Here is a 24,052-nt window from a genome sequence, read left to right on the forward strand (position 1 = left end):
TTCCGTGGCTTGAATTTCCATGCACCTTCACACATTGGAATGGCTTATCTATTTATTTTGTTTGTTTGTTTGCGCATTTGGGGACGTTCTCTGGTAGCCGCTTGCGCTGCTAGAACCAGTGGTCCACGTCCCCAGTCCGCTTGCCCGTTAGGGGCACTGGAGGCAGCACTCGCCTCCCCGGTCCAGTCGGGGTAGCGTGTGGCCCGCCCAAACTGGAACAAAAACAACTGGGACAGAACCTTTTTCATGAAAGACCGTTGTCAGGGTGTTTTGCTTCCTCCAAGGGCTTACCACACACTCCATGCATGCCCGCACCCTAGCTGTAAAGTACTCTAGCAGAGCACGCGCGTTCTCAAAAAAGTGCAAGCTAGACCACTTGACGAGGATTCGGGCCCCCTTACTTAAAAGAAGATTCGTTAAAACGCGAAGGTATCTTCCGTGCAGGCGAAGTCAAAGTCAAAGTCCAAAATCCGATCTGTTTCGACCGTTTCCGAATGCCGCAATTCGATAGCCGTCGGCTTCATAACGGCAGGGACCCAAGTTAGTTTCCGACCAGTGGAAGCATTTTTGTAGGTGCTCCGTATGCCTCTGCTTATAATCATTGTTTCATGAAACCCGGTGTCGAAAGCTTCATTTATTGCAGTGCGTTTAGGTGACAGAACGGGCGCCGTCAGTGAAGCATAGTAAGCTTCGCTTTAATACATTTTGTTAGAAAAACCGTCATGTCTACACCACCGGGGTCAAAATGCATGCGTGGCCGGGCACATGTTCGAAAAATACGGCCTGTTTGTAATGCAGATTTGCTGGGATTCGTTTGCGTTCGTTTGATTCTCCACAAAACACTAAATATACGCACGTGAAACATGACCTAAGGTGTTTTAAAACCGCTTCAGAAGACGTGCAAAACTGCTACGAAGCTGCGACCTTGGGAAAAAACGCGCAAAATGTCTACTAAAAATACTCTAGAAAGGACAAAAAACCAAAAATTGTCAGTTGGGCATTTTGGAACGAATTGTACCCGCCTGTGAAAAGCAAATTTAGGAGTACAAAACAATCGAGTACCCGCGAGGATCAACGTCAAGTTGCATGAAGCGCTAACGAGTTGCAGCAAACCATTTGAACCATTGACCATAATTATAAAATATCTGTCTAACAATGTTCATCGTTATCATCATGATCATAAACACTATCATCTTCATAATCCATTTCCTCCAAAATAGACATGGAGAGTAAAACGTCTTTCTTAAGCAGTCCTGTAGGAGTGGAACCTTCTTTTATGTAGCCGTACCCCGTAGCCGTAGATTTTAGAGTCCAGTCATGATGGCAGGCCTGCCATTGTACTCTCAAACATCGCAGATTCGAGGTGGGATGACGCATAGAAACACAAGAACCGCGCTTCCAAAATGCCTCGTCGCTCGCGCCACACCGCGCGATGTAAGCTTCATAAACTCAATCCCGCAAGTGATGGACACAAAAAGCACAACGCATTGACTTGTAAGCCACTGTTTCAATGCGTACCCGTTGGTTTGCACCCTACTGAAGTGGGTCGACCGATGCCCGAAGCAGGCCTTTTCCCCCAGTGTAACGAGCTTCGCCCTAAAATGGCCAAGCATTCAAAATACAAGTTTGCTTCATTCGAAAGATTTCAGATTTTGTTGTGCCCCCCGCGCTTGTACGGAAGCAAACGATGCTTTATTCAATGGTAAAGTATTCAATTTAAGTTAAAATTTTAATTATTGTGCCAAATTGTGTGTTTTCGTTATGTCTTGAAAGACATCACAGGAACCGTGCTGCAGCCGTTTGCGAAGCCTTGTTTACCGTTGGTCAACATAAAAGGCGCCACTATACCGCGGTGGCCGTTTCCTGCCTTTGCTTTGTTTTTGACTGTTAAGGTAGAAAAATCTCGTTTTGTGAAACGTGGTGTTCGCTCGACAAATATGGTCACGTAAGACACCTTCGCTTACGCCATTACGCCAGTGTCGTCCCGTACAACCTCAAAGCGCCACAGTGCTGTACAGCTAAACCAAGCATAGTGCGCGCAGTAACAACACCAGTACGCATTGGTACTTCTATGTTTACGTGTGCTTTCGTCGTCCCGTACAACCTCAAAGCGCTGCAGTGCTATACACTTACAGCTAAAACAAGCATAGTGTGCGCAGTACAAAACAGCAGTACGCATTAGTACTTTTATGTTTACGTGTACTTCCGTAACTTCCACTGTTTACCCCACCATTATTACTGCTACAAAAAGAATGCGCACTAAATTTAAGCGGAAATAGCTCGTTCGACAAGCTTATAAGACCTGCCGAGTTTGCGTTGGGTTTTGCCGGCGTCAGCCAATCGCAGTCCACATATGACATCATAGATTCTGTTGCGGGAAATGAGCTAGCGGTTGCAGGGATATTCCATTTTTTTATTAATTGGATAGCTTATTTGAGCGAAGTTTACGTTAAAAGTGGTGTCAGTATGATTAAAACGAGGAAACATTTAGAATGAACCAAACTTGTATTTTGTCTGCATGGTTCCTTTAAGGTGGTCGAGGAGACGTGGCCCGGTGGGGCCGTGCCGCGGACGATCTAGTTGGGGGGCGGAATTCAGACATTTTCAGTTTGAAAAATGTCGATTTCACGGTCATATAAGTCAGGGCGTAGTTGCATTTTCTGACCAATGATGTGAGGAGAAGCTCACGCTTGCCATGGCTTTGCTTGTTCTGCGTCACCCCTCATCGTCCGCTTTCAGCCAATCATGACTCGCTCTAAATGGACACTTTTAAACGGCCCTAAAGCGGACAAAAGTGAGAATATTGCCCCTGAACGGCAGCGTCACTCACTGCTGGGAAGATGTAATGGAAGGAGCGGTGGTTTATCCGCGTTCTCCGTGCACGCAAGGATAATGTGTAGTGTTTCTTCTGATTGCTCGATGAATTTTCGCTCGGCTTCATGTTGATTGGGGAAGCGATAATTGAACGGTATTTTTATAAATTGTAATTATTTAAGCGTTTTTTATTGAACCGGGTGTATTTTAGAATACGTTTTTTGTGTCCTGTTCATTCCTGCTAAACTAGTCCTTGATATTACCACACGACGTTAGTTTCAGTTTTCTGAAAGTTTCCCACCAGGTGGGAAATTGCCTGCAATTTTCGAATAATACCAGTAAAAACATGCGTCTTTCTGAATAATATTTTTAAGTGCCTACGGTAACAAGATTTGAGTAGAAAAAATGAGTTTTTGAAACACGGAAAGCATTTTAAAGAGGTGGTCGACCTTAACATCATTTCTTTTTATACTTCTGGGGTTTCATTTTAAGCATAGAAGTAGTTGGATGATTGGATTTTGTTTAGCTTTGAATGTTCCTTGTCGCAAGCGCAAACCTCCTCTTGTAGTCCTGAGATGGCTTCGAAATGTGCAATCCGCTAACTGGTTAGGTGGGTGTCACCTCGTGACGGGTTATCATCGTTACCATCATCATTGTGGCTAGTGAGCGTTCAGCCCAGAAGAAGATGTCGCGCATTTTGTGCGTTGCGCTCTGCCTTCTGAGCGCGTTAACTGCGTCATGGGGCAAGGCACGTCGAGACGACGACGCGCCGGAGGAAGTCGTCGCGGCGTACTACGACGACCCTGTTCTCCGCCCGCACCGGCCCGCACCGAAACCGGCGCGCCTAGTCCCGTACATATTGGACATCACCAACCAGAAAATCTCGTTCAACCAAAGCGTGGTGCATAGACCCTTTGAAAGCATCCGGCACGCAGACGGCGAGCAGCGTCCGCAGAAGGCAGTTATGAACAGGAGCCGAGGGTATGGATCTTGGCTGAAGAAGGCCGGTCCACAGAAAGAAGCACCCGTAGCCGGACCTTCTTCACCGACCCTGGCCCCAAGGCGTAGCGAGGTCAGCACGCACAGGTCAGCATTCAAGTAATCGCTGTTTTTCGTCCTTCAGTTTGGTAGTGCATAACCAAGGGAACTGTATTGGACCACCATAGGCACTGACGATGCATGAAATTGGCAGACAATCCTCTTACTACTAATATTCGGAGCTCAGCTGAGCTCTGTTGAAGTCTATGATTTGATGCCAGTTCTCACAACTACCACCTACAGAATGCTAAACATTTACATAGACAAACGTCCCACAAATAATCGTGCTATGTGTTTAACAACGATAACTGAAAGGTGTATGCCACCAGAACGAAGAATGCAGCCCAAATTTAGTTCGGCGCACATGTGTGCGAGACCTAACGGTGCTCTGGTGTGCAGGGAACTGAAAACAAAAATTGGCCACCATCCCTCTCCTGCGAAAGTGGATGTCCAGCAAAGCTGTTGTAAACAATTACAAATGGTAATGGAGGAGGGCAGGAAATGTTTCTCATCGTCTCTGCGGGCTTGTCGGTTGTGCTCGGCTAGTGTCAATGGATAAGGGTACAGATTATCGGAACACTGTTCTATTGTTCCGTGCCGCCGCAATGATCATTGGTTAATTCGCATTACGTGCAATTTGTTTCCACTGCAATGATTCATGGGCACCGTTATTGTGTTGTTCATGCGTTTTAGTCCGTAAACTCTTGTAGGCTTAGTTTGTCACCCGTGCTCTGCGGCTGAGCTCGACTGACATCGTCCCGAATGCGAATCAGAGATAACGTTGTAACGGCGTTTCAGCAGCAGAACTCCGTCCAAAGAGGCGGCAAATGCTGGATCCTGTGTGTAGTCTTACGCAAGTTTTCGGCGTATTGGGCAAGGACTGCTCTATTTATTGACAATAGTTTTTCCTAGTTTTCAAAGATAATCTGCAAACATATTCTTTACCAGAAACACATTTTTAAGGGGGGTCCCATTGTTCACAGTCGCATTATCATCGCTAATTCGGTTTCGAAGCTTGCTTTGTGGTATTTTTGAACAGATTCTGAGCTCTATGCTGAATGCCTGATTAGCACGGGGCATGCCCTCGGCGTCTTAGCCCTTGGCGCCTTGGCGTTTTAGCCCACGGCGATGAAACTGGTCGGGGGTAGAGGTATACAGCCTTGCTGTGAAAACCCCAAACCTGAGACCACGTTTACGCGTCGGCAACAGAAGTACAGCGATAGCAGTTGTCGCGTCGGCGGCGCGTGAGCGGCAAAGTCGCGGCGAATTCGCAGCGTCAACAAGCTTGGATGCGTTCACCGCTGCACTAGCTTGCTGCGGTGCACTTCTGTCGCAGCCATGCGATCGTGCTTATGTACTACACCCGGCGACAAAATAAGCCGGGCACCCGATCTCGAATGCCTTACCAATTCGGCTATCTGGGCGACTGCACCCGAGCGCGTGGCGAAAGCTGCGCCATCAGACGCTGCAGTTCTGGTGTCCAGATATCGATGTGCGCGTGCGCGTCCAACCATGCTCAGCACACTGTCTTTCCCTTCCCTTCAAGCGGTAAAGCAGATCACATTCAGCAATTTCTAGAATTTCCTTTTGCTTAGAATACTTAAAAATCTTCTAAGGCATTTACGCTGCCGAAGCTGCACTCGGGGTATGAAGTGCAAAAGATTGGAGGGCTTGGACTCTTGATCACCTGGGGATATTTATAGAGCACAAATATCGATACACGGGTAGTTCTGGTTTTCGCTCCCATCAAAAAAAAAAAAAAAATGGCCGCGGCGGGTGGAGCCAATCCCGCGTTCTTTGGGTTAGCTGCGCCTTCGCCGGAGAGCCATCGCGGTGGCTGTCGACGCTGTACTTACGCAGGGATTTCAGGTATAAACCCACACCTAAGATTTTCAAGCTGATGCATATATAAAGTTGAATTAAGACCAGACATTTTAAAACAGTATTTGTGGTCCGCTCATTTGAAGCAGAAGTACTCTGGATCATCCGGATCTTGCCAGGCGGCCTAATCAGCCGGGAATAGTGCGATACCGATGGTCTCATATCGTTAAAAATTCATTAAGTTGTTTTAGGAAGTATTTCTGCACCCTGAACTTTGTGTGTTTGAGTAGAGCTACGATAAATGGCAGCGTAAGCTAAACAATTAATACAGGAGGTGCCATGGTCGTATCGCCTCACTATAGAAAAAAAAAATTGCTAAATTCTTGAAATTTAAACTACCGCAGTTTTCAGTATCGCTGATTACGGTGTTTGAACACATTTAATTCCGCATACTAAAATCGTCCTTGACAATATCTCATTAATAATGAAATTATCTTGCCCTGTAGTACATTTTTCAGTTCATTTCGGCTCTCAGTAATAAATTTATAGCATTTTTCAACTCACCGAAGTTCAAAAATGCCATAAACTTGAATAGGCAGAATCTGAGCTAGTTGGACCATAATTGATTGAATACTGGTCAGCCTAAATTTAACTCGGAACGCAGACAATGACGAGAGACGAAGCACAAGCGCTGACACTACCAACTGAATTTTTTTACGCCTTGCCTTGTACATTTATACCCTCTAGCCTCGTGGTCCAGGAGCAACAGTGCGCAGAAATAGTTTTGTAACGTAAGCTACACTGGCCGAGGTCGAGCAGTTTTGCGTGGGCCGTGAAGGTGACTCCCATGGTGTATTACCATGCATAAAAACAACGACAGGACGGCCAACGAAATCTTCGAAGCTATGGAAATTGAAGAGGGCGCCGACCATTGTGTCAGTACTGCGTCGGTTTCGCTAACCGATAAAGAAAAACTATTTCTGCGCACTGTTGCTCCGGGACCACGTGGCTAGAGGGTATAAATGTACAAGGCGAGGCGTAATAAAATTCATTTGGTAGTGTCAGCGCTTGTTCTTTCTCTCTCGTCATTGTCTGCGCCCCCAGTTAAATTTAGGCTTACAAGTATTTATTAATAGATTTGAATTTTGATGAAGTTTCCGTTGTGATGAGCGCGGCTTGAGGAGCACTGCTGGTAGCGGACGGCCGCCACCCTAAACATGCCTAATGAGCCTATTTACGCTATCGCATTAAAAAACATCAAAGCCTTCAGGGATAACACATATTTTCGGACCGTGCAAGAATAGTGTTGCGAAAGTTGAAGTTATTTCAGAAAGGTGATGAATTGGGCTAGTTGGTTCTGCATGTTTGAAAACTGCGCTTGAGGTTACTAAGGACACACTTGAAAGGAATACAAACGGGCGACGTGGACAGCACGAGCGCCGTTGACGACGTGGACAGCACGAGTGCGTTGCGCTCGTGCTGTCCACGTCGTCTGTTTGTATTCATTTCAAGTGTGTCCTTAGTAACCTCAAGCGCAGTTTTCAAACATGTTATTTCAGAAATTCGTCGATGTCTCCAAGGATACGCCATATGAACAGGATATGAAGCAGACTTAACGAAGGTGAAGGTTAAACTGTGCTCGCTGAAATTGCCAGGAACCGCACATGAACTTACGGTGCTATGTCTTTGAGCATTGGAAATGACGAGGTCAGTAGGCGTTGCCGTGAAGCATAATTTACATTCACCCTTATGTGTTTATACAGCATGAATTTGCATGAGCAAAACACGTTCGCGCTAAGACATTTTCTTGTACCGATAAAGTTCACTATGTAACAGTGTTACAGCAAGAAAGACGAGCCACACTTAAACTGATACGGTGTATTGTTACGTGGCGGCAGAACAAATGAAACGAACGTTGGTTAAGGATGATGGGCGATCTATTTACAACATGTACGTTGAGTCCACGACAGCACCCAGGCAGATCGCGCACTGCCCAGTCCTTCATTGTCGTTTGCAACATCTTCGTCTTTTACTTCTTGTAACACAGCCCCCCGGCTGGAAGTGACGGTCCCGGCCGAGGCTCCTCCAGAGCGAAGAGTGCCATGAGGTGAGTGATGCGATGACCATAAACCGTGAATGAATTCCTGCCGCAAATGACGACGGTGATCTAGTTGACGGCACCTTGTTCCGAAGCTGCGACGCTGTCATTGGAGCGGCGAAGCTTCCTAGGTACTCGAATCCCCGCGGGATGAGAGGGATGGGGACATGGCATCTTCCATTGCGCTCGTCTCGACTCACTCGGTCGCGGCTGCTGCTGTTGGTCTGGTCACGGGCTGAGGAAATGAGGAGGGGGACGTGGTCGGCTGGGGGTTGCGGCGGAGCTGGGGCTACGCGACAAGATTGAGGCTCCATCAACGACTGCTCCTTGCCCGAGACGGGGCAATGCTGGGACCAGGATGGGGATTACTCCGCACCCCCACCAAAGATGTTACGTGCCGGCAGAGCAAATGAGACGAACGATACTTAAATATGATAAGCGATGTATTTACGCTATGTACATGATGGCCATGACAGCGCCCAGCCAGGCCGCGTGCTGCCGACTCCTTCATTCTCGTTTGCAACGTCGTCGTCTGTTCCTTCTCGTAAAAATGTTTGCATTTAAGCCATGGAAAGACCGCGCAGGGAGGCCTACACACTTTCTGCCGGTGTTTGGGACCCTAGCACAAAGGTTCACAGCTACCTTTGTTGCGTTCTCTAATATGCATGCATTTCATATCAGATAGGGACAAATATTTTTCACCTTCGCGTAGTTTTTTTAAGGCTTCGGGCATTTTTTACGTTACACTGCCCAGTATGTATATAGGCTTTGACAACGTTGGCGATACATAACCATACGTACGTAGTCCGCCTGAGAGTTACATGCCACTCATTACAGAACTGCTCGTCATTCGACCCCGAGGTGGCAGTTCGTATTCAGAGGCCACAGCAAGGTCGGACCGGCACAGGCTTACAGACGTCGCGAGAAGCTCCGAAGGGCAGCGGACAAGCCCCGGACTTTGTCGGTGAGGAGCCGCCCAACGCTGCCCCGCACAGTGCTCTGCCTTCTGGTCGCCTGCCTTGTCCTCATGGGCGTGTTCGTATGCCTCGTCATCGCCGCCCTGTGGATGCGGAGCCGCTACAGGAGCCGGGGAGGACCCCTGTACAGCACCCTGAGTGACACCGACCCCGACTTCCTCACGCCCGCGGCGTCATCTTCTCGCCGTTTGCCCCCGGAGGAAGAACTCTCGCTGAGGACCACACCTGCGAAGCCCTACTGGCCTCGCACCATAAAGGGACACTCCATATCTGAGCCGGCCGTGCTGACTTCTAGGCTTGAAGGCCGAAGCCTGGCAGAACCGTTGTCGAGGGATGCGCCGTCGATGACAGCGCAAAGCGACTTCTCCGGTGGTTCCCAGACGACCTTGCCAGTCACGCCTGGTGAGCGCCCACGTTTAGCCTGCTTCGTAACCAACTAACTCGGAACGCGTTACGTATGCTGAAGGTAACGTCCCTTGGCCAGAATTTCTCAGCCAGCGTTTATGTTAAGGCGTGAGATCCAAACAGCCCTACACAAAATATGTATAGGTAAGAGTACAGTCACTGGCAAATTAATGTGAACACGAAAACATAAACCAGAACACGTATAATTGAAAAAAAAACTGTTCGTGGAGGTCAAATAATGGCGCGCGATTGGTAAATTTGGAATACCCCATTAACCATCTTTGTTACTGTGATTAAGCAACACGTCAATTTTACCTGCATGAAAAGAAATCAAGGTATTGGTATGTTCTTGTGCATATTTTCATGTTCGCATTTCTTTGTCCGTGACTGTGCCTACTCTTGTGTAGTTCGAAATCAGCTTTATCTTAACAGCTTCTCGCAAATTTCTGCGCGCCAACAAGACAAAATTCGGATGCTGTGGGGTATGAAATGGCCAATACACGTCACACCGCTGGCGATGGCGTTCGTTATTCGCCATAAACCGATATTGAGCCCTACCACTGTACCAGATACTCTAAAAGCTGTATCATCTCGCTTGAAATTACTGAAGTTTTAGCACTACCACCAGCACCACCATTTTGTAAATTAAACATGGATATACGAAATTTGAACACGCGTACTCTGCGTATTCAAGTTCCGCTAAGTAGTGACCCCGGTTCCCGACCATAAGAAAGAGATACTTAAAAGGATAATTTTGGGATAGAGTACATTCGGTAGGCATTCTCAGATAATGAATGGCAGCCTGCCATTGTCCCCGAAGAGGGAAGTGTGTAACAGCTGCACCTTACCGGTACTCACCTACGATGCAGAAACTTGGAGGCTCGCTAAAAGCGTTCACCTTAAATTCCGGGCGACTCAGCGCGATGGAATGGAAGATGACAGGTGTAACGTCGAGGGACAAGAGGAGAGTGGAGTGGATCAAGGAACAAACGCGTGTTAAGGACATATTATAAAAAAAATATCAGGAAAAAATGCGCATGGGCAGGGCATGTAATGCGAAGACAAGATATTCGTTAATCATTAAGGACGGGTAGCAGAGTTGATCCCTAAAGCAGGCAAGCGTTGCAGGGGGCGCCAGAAAGTTAGATGGGCAGATGAGATCAAGAAGTTTGCTGAGATAAATTGGTCGCAGTTAGCATAGGACCGGGGTAATTGGAGATCCATGCTCCCATGGAGAGGCCTATGTCCTGCAGTGGGCGTAGACAGGCTGATGATGATGATGATTATGACTCTGCGTAAATCTGTGTCGCTCTCCTCCTGCGTACTAGGACTGTTCCTTTAGCACAGAAAATGGCATGCCTCGCTATCGAAAACTTGCCCTGGCGGGGAATCAGGGCTGTTGCATACTTGAAGCGAAAATTCAGATACCTGTTGCTCCTAGGCACGCGTCGGAAAAACAGTACGCGTTTATTCACAATTAAGCGCACCAAATTGATCTGCATTTTCACAAGAGCATTCCTCTCCCTTAGCACCGACCATGTAATAACCTAGATATGAACAAAAGTGCAATATTGGAGGTGGTGGTAGTGGAGGTTATTAGTTAAAGAAAGTTTTGAAAACACAAAATAACAAAAATCTGAGAAGAGCACAAACGACTAATTGAAACAGAAAATATTATACAGGACTTCTTCACATCACTAAGACAAAATATAAAAACTGCAAAAGAAATCCAAAACAAAAAAATCGTGAAAACACAACGATTGAGCAATTTTAGAAGTCACGCAATTAATCGGAATACCTGCGTAATTGTTGACTATAAATGACAGAAAAAAACAAACTTCAAAGCAGGGTCGAAGAGAAGCAAGGCAAAATCAAACAATAAAACAATGCATGCCATTTTGAGCTGCAACAGGCAGGACAAAAATCTGGGCAGCTTCGCAATAGTGGCGCGAAGACTGGGCAAACTCCAAAGCTGGCGGACCCACCTAGCTTATCATTCGTTCGGCTAAGTTTATGCGTGGTTATGGTTCGATACGCTGCCAAGTTTTTCTTCTTGGTGATCCTTCGAGACTTAGTCAAGGTTCCTGCGTGGTGTGGTCGTTAGCCACAAAGCGCAATAAACACTCGGGTAATTAAAGCGCGTACAATGTACGCGAGTTCGTAAATCACAATCTTCTGCAACCCGCTGACGTTTCACCGCCGTTTGACCAGCGCCGTTTTTGGTATTCAACCGAAGTTGTCGCATCCGTTCTCCAGTAGCGGCGCGGCGGCTTTCGCGCCGCCCTTCCTCGTTATTGGGATTGACGCTCTTGTTCCGTCACCGGGCAGAACTCTCCCCTTTAAGTGCAGAACACTTAGGGGCTCGCCTTGTCGTCATAGCTCGCTGTAACGCTCTTCGATGTAAAGCGACTGCCTCAATCAGGTGGCGCAACGAGATTTACATACTCATAACCGCTGGAAACTCGTGAACCGCTGGGGCTTGTCATACAAATCCCCGTTGTTAAGCGCAAAGAAAACTGCAGGTACATTTGAAGCAAAATATACGCAATTATCCGGAAGCCCCACATTCATTTTGTTATGAACGCTCGCTGGGTTGGTTTTTATGAATGTAAAAGAAAAACTCCCACCTCCCCTCGCGGGAACCCCTATGTAGATGCGACGCATAGGCGTAGCGGCGAAGGGAACGCGTTTTATAGCGCGCATAACGTTGAGGGGACTGCGTAAGCCGGTCCCAGTCGATGACGACGTTGGCGTACTTGTAAAGCGGCGTGGACTCTAGGTGTTTGAGCCAAGCGTGGATGTTGCTTCGCCGGAGAACGGCACACCGGTTATATGCGCAGCGTGCCCGAAGGAGAGGAAACCGCGGAAGAGAGAGTACTGCACGTGCGCCGGCCCCAGCGCGTCTGCCGCGGCTATGACGCAACGTGCCGCGGCTATGACGCAACACAATCCAACACAATCCACTTTAATCCAATCCAATCCAAATCCAATCCAACCGAATCCAAGCCAATCCAATCCAATCCAATCAAATCCAATCCAATGCCCCTCGCGAGAGAGTGTTCGTTATCGGAGAGGAGAGGGGGTGAGCGGCGGAGAGCGCAGCTCGCGCGGCGAGGAGAATGGCAGAGGGGTGGACAACGCCGACAACGACGACGACGCCGGAGGGACAAGGCGAGTGAATCAGATGCTCTGCATCTAAAAAAAACAGCAGTGCATTACAACAATGGCGCGTTCCAAACTGCGGAGTAAGGCGCCGGCATGTTCGGTATGAAAAGCGAGCACAAACAGAATAAAAGTCCCGCTCGCTCTCTTTCAGGCAGGGGGCGCGCAAGCACTGCGAAGAAGCGCGAGATTTGAAATGGGTTGGACAAACGTTTGTTGATTTCATCAGGAGAGAAGTGAGGCAGGGCGGCAAAGAGCATGATGGGTGGTAGCAGTGAGCGGATAACGGCGCCACAGGCGATTATGGCGAATCACTGTTGTGCACTTCCGACAGCTTTTACGTTGAGTGGAACTAGTTTAATTTTTCAGAGTCTTGGCTGTTGCACATCACATGGACTTCCTAACTTACTCCTGAAAGTTCTCCACGACTGGTAGGCCTGGATAGTTTTGTCCGCAGGCTTTCGCATCTCTCAAAGTGGACCCCCTTGCACTCGCTAGAACCGGCGGCGACCGGTTTCGCGATCTGGGCGTCTGTAGCGCGAGCTTTTTTGTGCTCCTCACTGGAGCCGCATGCGCAGGTGAACTGGAGAGGAGAATGGCTTTCGAGAGATCACGCCAGGAACGCTGCGCGGAGTGTTCGTGAATGTCGAACGGTGCCGACACGCGCGATGACGTCATCGCTCGGCGAGGTTTTCGTGCGCTCGTTCTCTGGCCCAGCAGCAGCTTCGGACTAGCGGCGCGAACACTGGGCAAGCAGCTAATTTTTTGGCTGTACATACGTACATAGCTTGTTCTTGGCTAAGCGGCTAAGTTTCTTCGTGGTCATGCTTGGAGAGTGTTTTCTGCGTCGTTATAATTCTAAAGTAGGTCAAGTTTTCGTTGTGGTGTCTTCATTATCCCACCAAACAGCAATAAACACACGGTCATTGAAGTATGTAAGCGTGCACACTGGATTTTCGGTAAAGCTCTCCAAAAGCAGCAGATTGATTCTTTTATTAGATAAAAGTGGAGGCCCGGAGGCCGTGCATGAGGAATGGGAACTGAAAAAATGCGGAGGTAGCAAAGGCCTTCTTCAAACAATTGAACGACTCTTTTAGCACCCATTTTGCGTATATTATGTTAAGGCTCTTCTCTGGATGGGTAGTCACCCCCGGACTACGCTTATCTCGGAAGGCCACTCTGTATACTTTAATAGCCTAGTGCATCAAGGAAATCGATGTTGTGATTTGAAAGATGTAGAGTGTCCGTAAGTGAAAAGATATAAAACAAGTCCCGTCGTTAGAGCGCGAAATGACTGCACATCCACATTAGGTGGTCAACGTCCGACGGCACGTTTTGTTGGCAATAAAAACTATACGGGGATTGGTTCCCAAAGGGATGGTAGCCTTTCCTCGTAAGCGAAGGCGTGTAGGCACTGGTGGGGATGCTTTTGTTTGCGAATGCCTCGGCAGTCCTTGGTATTTGAAGGCTCCGCGGAAGATATCCTTTCCGAGTTTGACGTAATCGGGTCATCTTGCGTAGAACGCACCGAGCATCGACGTCCAGGCAGTTGTTCGCACAAGACACGATGACAAAAGAGGAGGGAGGTTAAGCGTCTTCCTTGGCAGCGTCGTATGTTGCTCGGTTCTCCGACTGGAAGTCCGTGAGCGGAGGGCGCAGAGGGATGAGCGCTTGCTCGAAATTTTTGAACTCGTTCGGTGGCCACTGTACGGCATGTGTTGTTTCGCATGTTATACGCTAAGTAAGAGGTTGACGTCATCGCCTCTGGGCCTTTTGGTTCCTTTCACTTTGGTATTATTTCTTCTCTTTGCACTGTGAAAACTGCACCGCTCGTCGGAACAAGTGAAAGGGCGAGACATCGCGTGATGCGTTTCTGAAGCGGTGCTTGTACCAGTTCTACCGCGCTTCCAACGGGTGGCGACACCATCAGTCGGTGAGGTTTTTCAGTACAAGCTCCACGGCTCAACCACCAAGTTAAACAGCATAGCTGTTCAAAAGTATAGATTAAGGCACGTGCTTTAGGAATATTCACACATTAGCAGACAACTCGGCGTTTCTGTACACTTCCTGTAACAGCGGCAATGCTCCCGCCACTGTTCCTGCAGGCCCAATAAAGGCGCGCAAGTCGCTGCACGTGCAGCCGAGCAAACCGGGGATCCGACCAAAATCGTACCACGTGAGCAGTACGCACGTGGACCGAGCGAAGTCACCAGCGGAGCACAGCGCCAGCCCTCGCCCCGAAGACGATACGAGGAGCCGCCACGCGTCGCCTGGAATTCGTTCCTGGAAGGAACGCGGGACGCCGTGCAAGCGGGACAGTCTCGACACCAGGTATGTTTCGTGACAATATTGATGGACTCAGGCACTAGAGTCAGTATCAGGCATTGGGGTTTTTAAATACTGAGCACTTTAGGCGCCTGGCTTTTCGTCGTACTGGTCCGGGGTCGCGGTATCAAGCCATCGTAGCCACGCGCGTCAGGCACCCAAACAGAGGGTTCGAAAATATCACCGGTTCCCCTGACCGAGATAAAACCTGGGTCCTTCGGAAGGCAATGTCAATCTCATTGCGAGCCAATGCCTTGCGAGCCAATTCATATGCAAAGCGTTGGGGGTGATCTTTGTGCTGCGGCGTTGCGATGGAGGCTGACGTTGCTAATCCGCAAATAGGTACAGAATCATACAAAATAATACGTGGAACCCCGATAATACGATTTTCAAGGGACCGCGAGAAAGCGTCGTATGACCGGGGTGTCCTACGACCGGGGTGCGGCTAAATGTAGGCCTAGTAGACGGTCTCGCGTGACAGGTGGGCTAAGAACTTATTTTAACTACTATATTTAGCGTGTTCTCGCATGATCTGCGAACCTTTAGCTGAAATCCCAAGTTTCAAAAAACAAGCGACACCTATGTTGTGACCCCCTCCCCTCAATGGCGTCCAGCTAGTCCTCCCTCCAAGCGCTGCGTCCGGCGCTATTTGTAGACCGCCAGCCCCGCACCTTGGGCGTGCTAGATAAGGCCGACGTGGTCGGGCAAATTGAGGGGGGAAAAGTTAGTGTGAAAGTCCGAAGGCCATCTGAAACGAACGATAGTACAAGGCGGAGATAAAAAAAAACGGTATTGCCGTACATGGTGGAGACACCCTTTGAACGGTCCCGTGCCGTCGCTATTGGTTAAAGTGCTCAACACAGCTGTTTTCGTTTCCCACAAGAGCCTGCAACGCGAAAAACATAGGATTATTCAAACTTTGCGAGTAAACCGTGTTGCGGCGAAAATTATTTAGCGCGGTCTTGCTACAGTGACTTGCTCCCGCTGTCAGTGAGTGACTCATAATGGCGGTGCCAACGGGTACGTGTCTCCACCCTTGCGGTGCGGACGCACGTGAATTCAGGCACTCTCGCAAAGAGAGAGCGTTGTGAAAGCAAGAAATTTGGATCGAGTTGGCGGGGAAAGCGGCTGTTCGGTCATCGCTGTGGGGTGGCGTCGTATGTGTTTTTGAGTTCATCGGCGTCTCGACGAGAGCTTCAAATTCATAGTTCGCCAGCCACCTGGACTTCTCGCGGTTGGTACGTTGGTGTTCTGCTGCCGCGTGGGGCAGTCGCAGCAAGTAGTCCGGACCGCCGGCGGACCTTTGCACATGAAGCAGCGTCAAACGGGGCAGAAGAATAAAGGAGGTCAGGACGAGGCTGCGGAGCGGGATGAAATATGGGGAAAACGCCGGTATATCTGCGCCAGGGTCCGTCGTGTGAAGCGGATTGCGCGCACCCGAGCGCCATATAATCGGGGTTTTTAATGCATTGTTTCTATGGGGAGTTCGCCGGGACCGCGGTGATCCGTCTTAAGAAGCGGGTCGGCGTAAGTCCGGGGGATGTATCAGCGGCGTTCCACTGCATCAAATTACGAATCCACGCATTAATTACGCCAAATTAATTTAAACTCAATCCAGTGTCTCTTTACAGGCCTTTACAGGTGCTGCGGCGCCCTCTCTTGACTACCTTTGGCATGAACGCCATGCTGGTACTAGTCAAAGGGGGCTCCACAGCCCTTCTCGTCAGTCACTGCTCCACACTTGCCAACTTTCCCGACGAGGGGAAATACTCTAATTGATTTAATGCATTTTGCTAGGAACCGGTCAGTATTGCTTGGGATCTGGCGGTGGCCTGAGCTTGATTGATGATCGTTATTTCAGCGTCTAGGTCTGAGCTGGGCATCAGGGTCTCCCAAGTTTGGGCCATGAAGACGCGGTGAGCATTGCTGGTCGAATGGGGAAGTGGCAGCCGTGATACGATGGTTGCATCCTGAAACACTGTAATGAGTGTACGTGTCGAAAAAAGTTCAAGAACATAAGTAGTTGCTCTCAACATTGAAGCCGGTATTCACTATACTTTGTATTCACTTATAACATACTACTTCGCATTTACTGGATACATGAAGTACGTTTACATTCGCGTAAGGCGCAGATGTAGTTTGTAAGCTGCATTTCGGCAGGTCTGTTGTTCTACTTCACCGCCAGATTCGTGGATGTGGTTAGTACACCTTCATGATATCCAGTTGCCGTCCATGCACGCAGTTTGGAGCGCCGCCCACTGGAGTCTGCCAACCGGACTCTGCGGGCAAGCGTCTCGTCTCCTGAAAGGTTGAGCACCTACAGTGAAGACTACCACCAGTCCACGGACTCCAACAACGAGAGGCCCAAAACGGCCCGTCCTCTGCACAGTGAGTTTGCACTAACGCCGGTACATTCAAACGAAAGATTACTCTGCACCATTAGTTGGCAGGAACTTATGCACGAGAATATATTCCCTGTTAAACACGACGCTTTGCCTTTCGTGAACAAAGCGACAGTGAACTTGCAGCCGTAGGGGTGCATAGCTGACTACTCTAAAACACTCCCGCAAAGATATTTTCTATAGTTGTAGAGCAAGGCGGCAGTGTATATAGCTACCTTACGGTGGTGGTTGGCATGCATCCATCTACTCTTCGCGTCGAAACGAAAAACGTTCAGCCAAAATTCAGAAAATTGTCTACTAGTGCGCAGCACTCTTATGCCGCGTCTCTACAGTTCTTCCCATCCAAATATGGCTATGAGTAGCGAAAGTGTGAATATTTTCTTTAGTTTTTTTTTGTTTTTCCCCCAGTGATATAAAAATATACCGTTATAGCAATTATATGCATTTACTCCCTTAATTAAGTACATACTTTTTCTGAAGAAGCAAGGCGTTCTGCAGAGTTGGTCCGTTTGCACAATTAACGGCAGAGCTGTTTATGCCAACACAAGTACATCCAGCGTAGACAGAACACCCCAATAGCAGGTGAGCGCGTGCCATGCGGCGATCGCCCTACGTACCCGGCGCAAATCGCCAATAGCGACCTTCGCGCAGGGGCTTTAGAAAACAAAATGCCGCGTTTCTGCTCCTTTCGTTGCAAATGTCGACAAAAGACAATAGTCTTTATCGACTCTTGCCAAGTAAATGCCTCCCTTCGCTTTCCCGATCACCTCTCATGTTGTTCCTCTTGCGTCGCGCTCCTCCCAAGGTAAAGACGCCAAAGGTTTGCTTAAATCATTTTAAATTTCCCGCGTTCCACTGCTCCAAAACGGGTGTCTCGATGGCAACGCTGCCGTACGGCGGAGACGCGCGTGAATCGAGGCGCCCTACTTCAACGTTTATAGAACAGCGTTTCCCTACTCCACGTGCCTTGCAGTCACAACGTGGAACCTATCTAGTGGAATCTTTCGTAACTGTTGCTGGTTGATTTCTTAAATGGCACAAGAAGCTATACTGGCGCGGGCGACAGCAGGTGACGGCGGAGTGCATTTGTTTTGTGAAGTTTATGAAGTATTTAATTTCACAAAAACTAAGCATGTATGACTTTTTAAAAGGAACATTGCAAATATCACTTCTGTATTAATTTGTCGTCTTATATTTGCGGAATGTCTTGTTCTTCTTCAACAATGTTGACAAGTATGAACGTTGACACCGGACTTAAACGGGTAGATCTAGCTGTGACTATACAGTCAAACCCGTTAATACCGAATTGCAATATGCACCGCTATTAGTTCGATATATCCAATAGTTCGATATAGCCAAACCCGCCTATAACGAACTTATTGTTACAAGTTCGCAATCCGCGGGAGCCCCCCCCTCCCTCCCCCTCTCCAACTCCACCATCACCGCATGCAGAAACGAACACAGTAAAGTAGCCATTACCATACCCAAAATAATCCATTTATTGCAAATAATAAAGCTACTTTCCACCTGAACTACCTACTTTACAAAGAAAAAAGCGGTGATTTTTGTTTTCACTTTTGTTTTGGCATCTTCAACTAGCATAGCATCCTCTATACGAAACATTGTTTGCACCAATTCGAGTCCGCGTCCTCCAAAATCTAAAAAGCATTGGCGGCGCACATGGACTGTCCAAAGCGCTTCATTATAAGCGTCGGACTGCTTTCACTCGCGACATCATCGGAAACATTGGCGAGCTCTTCCCACAGTTCACCAATGCTACTGCCTTGGTCCGGAATCGTTGACTGGGCGGGTTCCGTCGGGCGTCACGTCGCTCCATACGAGGCGCAACGTCTCAGTCGCGGCTCTTGCTCCGTGGTCGCGGCCAATCCAAATCTCAATCGCCGCTCCGAGACAATGCATTTCGGCGGCCATTCTAGGCGCCCAAAGGTCGTTATATCGGATGTGAACTTCGTTAAAAGGAAGATGTTTCCCATGTATTTCCCTAAATGGATTATTTTTGTTCGATATATAGCATAATTCGCTCTAGCCAGGTTCGTTATAGCCGGATTTGACTGTATAAGACTATTGCGCAGGCATTGTTTTACTTTGCCCGGGTGGCAAAGTAGAACGCGGCCAATTTTTCAATACGTGGGGGGCAAATACGCGGCCAATTTTTAAATACGCGGGTGGAAAATAAGCGGCCAATTTTTAAATAGGCATTTCCAATGTTCTGTTGCGGACTTGTAAAGCGGAGCTTTAGTCTCCTCCCGGATGCCGACGTGGAATTCTCATGCGCTACTTCCACGTTGGACTTCGGAAAGCACTACATCGGTCAAACCGGTCGCTCCCTAAATGTGAGACTGCGCGAGCATCAGAATTTCACAAAAGGACCGCCGAACTCGAATCTTGCACTACATTGTAAAGCCTGCAAAGGGTGCCAACCAGCTTGTAGGAGTGCGACAGCAGAATATGCGCACATCGTTGAAGCTTACAAAATGCGGAAATGAGAAGACGCGTGTGTCGCCTAGCCATCGATAACAATACAGCAAAATTAAGGTTAATTTTTGGATGCAACAATCGAGGATCATGCGGGGTGGTAATTCATGATAACAAAACTTATCTTCATGCTGTTTGCGCATGCGTTGTGAATCAACGATCGAGTATAAATGTGTGTGTATTTTTGTATTGAATAAGCAGTTGATAGAAAGCGCTCTTGTATTCCTCTTCTTGTGTATCGTCTGTCCGCGCTTTAAACATGGATGCAAATATTCCTTGTGCATTGATTTTTCTGCCTCACACTTGCGCAATGTTTTATTCTTGTTCAACAATGTTGACAAGTATGAACATTGACACCGGATTTAGACGTTTCGATTTGGCTGTGAGTACATAAGACTATTGTGCAGATTTTGTTTCCCATTTAGCCGGGTGGCTGAATCGAGTCACCGACAGACAGATAGACAAACAGATATACAGACAGACCAATATTTCTGGGTTTAAGTAGCCCATGTAGTACTATCGTCATTAAAAGTACGAGCAGCGAGGTTGAACAGGAGTGCATGGAACAAAACCCGCATGTTCATAATTTGCGAACGGTTCGGCTTGGCCGGTGTGCGTTCGCGTGTAACACTCCATTCTCAAAGGCAACAATAGTGAGGTATGTCGGTCAGCCGAATTTTACTCCCGCTTAACAATTCTTGTTCTACAGGAGTATTTCGCTCCCCTTGCAGCGCTTTTGGTTACAGAGAAAGAAAATGTATTCATGTCTATCAAGATAAAGCTGAGAACGCACGGCTGGCAAGAATCCTATTCCCTATAATTAAGGGAGAAACTAGGTCTGGGTGACATCCTCGCCCTAGCGTGGACCTGCCCCATGACAGCGTTGGATGTGGCAGTGGAGGCATCTGTTTCACCAGCCAATTCTGGTCGTCGTCGCTAGCGCCGCAGCTGCGTAAAATCGCCGACTTATTCTGCCTGGGTCCTTTTCTTTCTTCCAGCGTTTATCCGGCAGGAAGTGACGAAGACGACGCGGTGGTGGCGTGATCGAGACCCAACAGCCACGACATCCACTTCTACTAGATGCTCATCGTTCGAAGCCCCAACTCAGAGACGAGGGACTCACGCAGTTCCTCTGGCGAAGGACCCATCGAGAGAAAGCTTCGAAAACCTTGCTGTCATCAAGCGCAGGGACGAACCTACCGGGGTGAGAACATAGCAATGTCACAGGGTAGCGGAGCAGAGTCTGGGTGGATTATATGCGTGTTTGTAACTTCAAAGCCACATTGAAGAATTCACACGTAGTTCCCGCAATATTGCTAGAAGGGCGATGAATGTATCATGCAAAGTATGCCAGATAAGATGGCTTCTGTTGAATGATTTGTATCGCAGCCTTCGCTGGTGTACGCAAATGCATCACCTTATCGCCTCCGAGGCTGCGCATGCGGGTAGGTATGGCATTGTCGTAATTTTTCGTTCGGGATGATATTAGAAAAAAGCGGAGCTCTCAATTACAGCACACCTGGCACGTTTGACAGCAGACCAATGGCCTTGTTTGCGGGGAAGGGCAATGTTGCTGAGCGCACACAGCCCTTAGGAACCACTATTGATGCCCGCTGAACACTCAATTCTGAAGTCCCTCCCCCCTCCCTTTTCGTTGCCTGTTTTGAAACGCACTGAATTTGCTAAACAGATGAACTGAACTACATTGCCTATTTTGCTTCTCTTTGTGAAAGGTCAGGCTTTCCGAAATATTGTAATTAGTGTTTTTCTCGTGAGGCAAATTTAATCACAAGGATTGACAATGATACTAGGAATCCTCCCATAGACACAAGTACCATTGCTTCACTAGCACACCTCCTGAAACAGTATTTGTCCTAAGCCTGCTTACCATGAGCGGAAGGCTGAATTTGTGGCCATCACCACCAAAAAGCTCTGGAGAACCTGAACAACAAGGTGGCCACGTCGTCGAAACAGCAGAGAATGCTTTGAATCCCTGTGTCCAGACATACCGGCACAAGAATTTGAACCTGGCAACATTAAAACTTCGCGGGAAAAGGGCTGCTTAGTGGTGCTACAAGAGATACGAAGCGTTATGTTTCAGGTTGCACTATAAGGCGAGGTAAGGTGCCGTAGTGGTGGGTCTAGGGTACTGAATAGCGGCATACTTAGTGATACTTTTGCAGTGAGGGCAGATGTTGGGGTAGGTTTTCTGATTCACAAAGTCATAGCAAGAACTATCTAATAATTCAACGGCGTAAATGACATTTTCCACTAGGTACAAACTGGAAGTGACTCTCTCTTCGCAGAAATTTTTGTTGACGGCGAACCTTTCGGCAACCTAGGTTATAGGCTCCGGACAGTCGAGCTTGCTGGGCGGACGCAGCGCCAGCCGCGGCAGACGCGCACAACATTGGGTCGGCCGAGCCGCGGCGACCACCTTCATCGCTCTCGAACACGCCTTCGTAAAGGCGTCTGGCATAGCGTTATTAGCGTGTCTACCTTCAAAATACTGCAGCGATGGCAAAAAGAGGTGTTATAGACGGTGGAAGCCTTCAAATAAGACGGCGCTGATGGAATATTATCGCCTTCCTGCCGAGCCGTAGGCAGGCACATTGCGAAGGTGGCTTTGAAGGCTTTGCATTTACCCGCAGATTCTGCTCTCTTTTTTCTGTTACTACGCCATAGGTACTGTATTGGTTACTGCATTTTAAAAGTAAAGTGAGCGAATTAGGTGCTGCTGTGAAACATGAGCAGGGGGTTGTTGCGTTGCTTAGCGGGCTATAAGTACGCATAAGTGTGAAGCATATTTGTTCGCAACGATGACGCTCAAACGCAGTTATCAAAACGAAGTTTATGACCAAGCTGTTCTACTCTATGGTTCATGTGTTATTTCGCGTGGATATATCACCCATTCAATACAGGTGACTACATGTGGCGAAGATTCTTTAGCCGTTGATGTTTCTGAATACTTCTTCAGCTGTTGGATATCATAACATATTATTGGCTTTACTCGCAAAACAAGCTATGCAAGACTATTGTCTAATGTACTAAACGGCTAAGAAAAGTACTGATAAAAATGGCTTCAATAAAAGTTGGAAATATGCAAAATGGAGTAGAAAGTTTTCGCGTTCCAACTATTCTTTTGTTTTTGTTCAAGTAAAACCTTTTGCTGCAAATTGAAGGTAATAAAAACGACACAATCACTTGCTAACTGTCAGGTTCGGGACAATAATAAATTCAAGAGAGAAACTTTGGAAACGAGACTATGTTTATGACACCCAAAACCCACACTAAACTACACACAATAGAGTAAACAAACTAAGGAACACTGGAGAGCGAAATAATAGCAGGGGAAAATGCTAAAGAGATCAAGCAATAACGAAAGAGTCAAAGTCAGGGAATAAAGGGAAAAAGCACAGTTCGAATTTGCGGGGATAGGTTCAAAGTGAACAAGGTCACGGTAGGTGTTCGCTGCGGGAACGGGGTTGTCCTACCTCACGTCCCAGAGGCGCAGTCGTGGTGATGCGGTGTTGCAAGGTCTGGCTCATGTCGTGGCCGTGGTGGTCGAGCGCGCTCCCAGCTCCCGTTGCAGAGAGGCCAACGCAGCTGTCTTGGAGAGTCGCTGTCTCTCACCGACGCACGGCGAGACGACTTCCTTGCGGAGAGTTGGAGGTTGCAGTCGTGAATGACCTCTTGGGGCACGGCACGGGTCTGGTCGCCCGACCGCCGCGCATCCCCGTCTCGCTCCACGCTTCTCAATCCCCTTCTCCCGATGTTCTCTTTCTGGCCGCTTCTCCCGCCAGCTGCTGTCGCTGGCCGCTTCCCATTGGCTGGTCGCCGGCGCAAGCTCGTGCCGTGGTCGCGAGCCTTCGGCGCCGTAGCCGGTGTCGATGGTGGTGGTGGTGGTGGCCCGAAAAATGGCGCATACCCACTTAGGGGGATTGGCCAAGAATAGTTATGGTTTCATTACAATCAATCAATCGAGGCAAAATAATGGAGAAGAAAGAATTTGGTCTAGGTTAATGAAAGAGAGAGAGAGAGAACACGAGAACAAAAAAACAAACAAAAAAAACCACAGAGAGAAGAATAGGAAAACTATAGTAAAAGTCAGCATAATCGGAATGTTTTTAACACTGCAGACGAGCTGTCTCCGAAATGAAGGAGTAGATGGCGTTGCACACGTCCCTATGGCATCGGCCCAGCCTAGTCCCCCCAAACGACAAAAGCACCGGTACAGTTAAAGGCAGTCCAAGACGTAGCAGGGGAATCTCCAGCAGCCTTCTCCGATGGTTAGAAAATCGGCGGCAAAAAAGAAAGAAATGCTCTTCGGATTCAATTTCTTGGCAAAAGTGGCACAAAGGGGTGGTTATCAGATTTGCCCTGTATAAATACCGATTAAGTGGTGGCACACCACAACGAAAAGAAGTTATCAATACTTCGCACAAGCGAGTTTGGCATAAACTTCTCTCCCAGCGGTACCTGAGGTGTTCAAGTTCAGGAGAAGAGTTCAGACC

Source organism: Haemaphysalis longicornis, unplaced genomic scaffold (genome assembly GCF_048455015.1).
Source record: "Haemaphysalis longicornis isolate Haplotype H1 unplaced genomic scaffold, Haemaphysalis longicornis Haplotype H1 scaffold_3, whole genome shotgun sequence".
NCBI classification, from domain to species: domain Eukaryota; kingdom Metazoa; phylum Arthropoda; class Arachnida; order Ixodida; family Ixodidae; genus Haemaphysalis; species Haemaphysalis longicornis.